Genomic DNA, 4003 nt, shown 5'->3' on the forward strand with positions numbered 1-4003 from the left:
TCATTTGAGTACTTTGCAAACTGTTTTTTTTATTCATCCTGCAAATACCTTGTTATCCAATAACAGTTATGTAATCAACCCTATATATTTAAAATCAAGCTGTTTTTCTTCTTTTGTTCAAAGATTTTTTTAAGTAGCTACCATCTGTGCAATGTTGCTTTGTAGTAATGAAGGCATGCTTTTATGAAAATTAAGTTTTACTTAACAGTTCATATGTCAGCAGTAGAGGATGAAGTTCGATTTGAGAGCCGGCATTCGATTCTTTATAATGTCATTGTTACAATTGTGTAGAGTTCAATTATTAAAATCATGGGATTAGCTCTGCTTCTGTGTTTAGAAAAGCAGGTTTGGTGAAGATACCATAATTGGGAACCTTGACACCGGTAAATTTTACATCTTTCTGCCATTATTTTCTTTTATTTTCTTGTAGCATGTCAATTTCAAAAGTGACTAATAAAAGGTCCGTATACTCTGGACCCCCATAATGTTTCTCCTTTCCAATTCAATAAACTGCAAGTACTATACTATTACATATAATAATGTGTTTTTAAATAGTTTATGCGCTGTGATTTCTTTCATTATTCTATATGCTTTTTGTTCCGAGGGTTACCTGAAACTGGAGGTCGATCTCGGATGAGATCTTCTGTACTGGTCGAAGATGACGTGTCCGGCTGGCTGGTGGCGGCCGGAGCTGTTGTGTCCGACTTGTTGGACTTGCTGCACTGCTGATCCTTGGCCACCGGAGGGTGGGAGGTACCTGCAAGAGACTCCGATGCTTAAGTTAGCATGGGTATTAAACAGGTTTATTGTAGAATCAGAGTATGAGTTATACCTGGGTGCTCCAGTGTATTTATAGAGGTATAGAGTGACCTTCTTAGATAAGATAAGTTAGTTATCTTATCTTATCTTATCTTTGGGTGAGGTCAGCTTATCTTCAACAGAACCGCCCTTCTCTCTGTAGGCTTGAGCCACCTTTGGATTGGGCTGTGTTCCTTCTATTTGGGCCCTTTATTGGGCTTTCCTGTCGATTTGGCCGAGCTCTTTTAGAAGAGGTCGGGTAGTCTGACCTGAAGAGGTCGGTCGCTGTGTCGCCGATCATCCCGGGTCGGATAGCTCGACCCAGGGTATGAACAGTGCCCCTGCTTGAGCTCGGTCTTCTTTTGAGGTTGAGTTCTTTGACTTCGGTCTAGTGAGGCCGAACTCAAGCATTTTGTCGATTCCTTTGAAACAGCTTTTGAATGTAGAACGTTTCCTCTAAAAGCGCGCGCTTTTATATCAGCGCTTTGGGAACATGCAAGGGTTTAATGCTTTCATTAATTTTGTCATTAATTGCCCCATTTCCCTTTGGCTCTTTCATTTTGATTTTGAAAACCCCAAAAAATGGTTTCTCTCCTTGGCCCTTTTCGTAACTTCTTTCTCTGCTCTCTTCGCTCTCTGTTTTTCATTTTGTTCTTCTGCTTCCTTGCGTTGCGGCGTTGCTTGGTGATTTTCTTGGGCAGCTTTTATTTCTGCGCTTCCGCCTTTCTCCTCGAAGTTTCTCATCGTCTCTAGGTTAGTCCCGTTTCATATATTCTCCTTGTTTTGCTTTGATTTTGACCCTTTCTTTAGAGAAAGTTTGGATCTTTTGTTTTGTCGTGCCCTATTGTTGTGCGTTCTGGGAGTTTCTTCATTTTCTGCATGGTCCTTTTTTGCCTTTGCTTAATTCTTTTAGGGTTTTGCATGTTCTTTGTTGTTTCCGTTCTGATGCCGTTTATCCAGAAAAAACCTGTATCTGTTTCTTGCTTTATTTAACGGTTGCTTTGCCTGATTCTGAAAAAGTTCGCACCTTTGATGGTTTCTTCTTGGTGTACTTGATTTTGGGAATGCTTTTGCTGATAGATTGTGATGACTTTTTCTTTTGACACTACTTGCTGTTTAAAGTCTTTTTCTTGTTTGAAAAATGCTGGGGTGGGAGCTGTAGATTTTCCTGGAAACCTTGTTTTGTTACTGCCTTCAAAGGATGCCCCAAGATTTTGGTTTGAGTATTGGGGTTTTCCTTTTCTGTGTGTTCGCCTGCATCGTATTGAGTTGTTTTCTCCCTTGTCCGAGATGTTTTTAGTAATCCCATTTTCTTTTCTTACTTGTAGGATTAGTTGGCCTCATGTCCTCTCGCAATAACATTGTAGAGATGTCTTCCAGAGTTCCCGAGGGGATGTCCGATTGGCTGGACTCCCTTGTTTTGTTGTGTGTTTCTATTGTGGATGCTGAATTTTGCACAGAGCTGAGGAAGCGCCATAGGATTTGTGATAACAGTGCCCGCGAGGGTGATTATGAGCTTGTTGCTCCTGATTCCGATGAGAGAGTTTGTTTTCCGACTTCCGTCGAGGGGGAGCGTCCCTCTTTCTATGCTTATGAATACTTCTTCAGCCAATTAAATGTTATTTTCCCTTTTACTGCTTTTGAAACTGACTTGTTGTGGTCCTGCAATATTGCTCCGTCCCAACTTCATCCAAACTCCTGGGGTTTTATCAAAATATTTCAACTTCTTTGTCAGGAGTTGGACATAACACCTTCTGAAACTCTTTTCCTTTATCTTTTTGTCTCGGCCAAACCTGGAGGTTCCTCCAAAAAGAAAGCTTCCTGGGTTTCTTTCAGGTCGGCCCAGGGGCATAAAGTTTTTGCCATGTATGATGAGTCGTTTAAAAATTTTAAGAACTATATCTTCCGAGTCCGTGCCATTGAGGGGGTTCGCCCCTTTTTCTTGATGAAAATGATGAGCCTGCTTTTCCTCTGGAGTGGCAAAAGAATGTAAGAGTACCACGTTACACATGGGAAATGCTTAGTGAGGTTGAGCGGGCCTTTGTAGTTGTTCTTGACGATTTGTGGGGGAAGCCTCCTCATCTGGACACGAAGAGATTTTTGAGTGATCCATCTTTGGTTCGGGCTGCTTTGGGTACTGTCTGATTTGTTTTTATATTTGCTCCCGAGCTTTGCTTCTCCTGTGTTATAACTTGTCTTTGATTTTTGTGTTTTTCAGAGATGTCGAAGAATAATGATTCTATGAGGTCCTATAAGAAGGCGAAGAAGGCGACTGCTGCTTTAAACATCTCGGCCAAGGCGGCCGGAGAGGGATCTTCTCAGCCTCCAATTAAACCTCCTATATCGAGTTCTCCCGGGCCGAGGAAAGAAATTCCTACTCCTCGGGTCTTTCTGGTTGATCCTCCACAATCTTCTGTTGCAGCTTCCGGTGCCCCTCCTAGTAAAAAACAAAAAACAATTGAGCCTTTCAACCTTGATGCTCCTGACTTTGATGCGGTTGAGTTTGTAGATCAACAAATCGGCCCTTATGGTGCTCTTTCTATGGACAGCGTGTCGCTTCTTCATCATTTTAATTATATCACCCGGAGTGGTATCAGGTTGGCACACATGGGGGCGACCCTATATCGAACTGCTCAAAGTCTTCCTCTCCATGCCACTAAAGCTTTTATGGAGGAGGCCAAACAGGAGTTTGATCGGATGAAGGGTTTGAAGGAGGAGCTTGAAGTAAGGGTGGCCAAGTTGGAGAAAGACTTGGAGAATGAAAACGCTAGTTCCACTTCTCTGGCTGGTTCTCTGAGACTGGCCGAGGACACGGCTATGCGACATAAGGATAGTTATGTGACGTCTTACCGGGAGGTGTTGCGTCTGAGAGAAGAGTTGGAGAATGCCCGGGCTAATTATTCCAAACTCCAAGGTCATCTTGTTGGCAGTGTAACTGCTGCCTATGAGAACCTTCGGGAACAAGTTCGGGTTATTGCTCCCGAGGCCGACCTGACCCTCTTTAGCTTGGAGAACGTTGTCAGGGATGGCAAGGTTGTCCCTGATGACGAGGATGAGGATGATGTCGATCCTCCCCCTGTAGTCTCTGCCAAGGTGTCGACTTCTGCTGTCCCTGCCGAGGTTGGTCCTCCCGCTTCTGATCCTGACTGCCAGATCTTGAACCGGGATGACGGTACTATAGATGCCGTTCCTCTCCAGACTCGCC

The sequence above is a fragment of the Arachis ipaensis genome, chromosome B1 (genome assembly GCF_059453495.1).
Source record: "Arachis ipaensis isolate K30076 ecotype BB chromosome B1, ASM5945349v1, whole genome shotgun sequence".
Taxonomy (NCBI): Eukaryota; Viridiplantae; Streptophyta; class Magnoliopsida; order Fabales; family Fabaceae; genus Arachis; species Arachis ipaensis.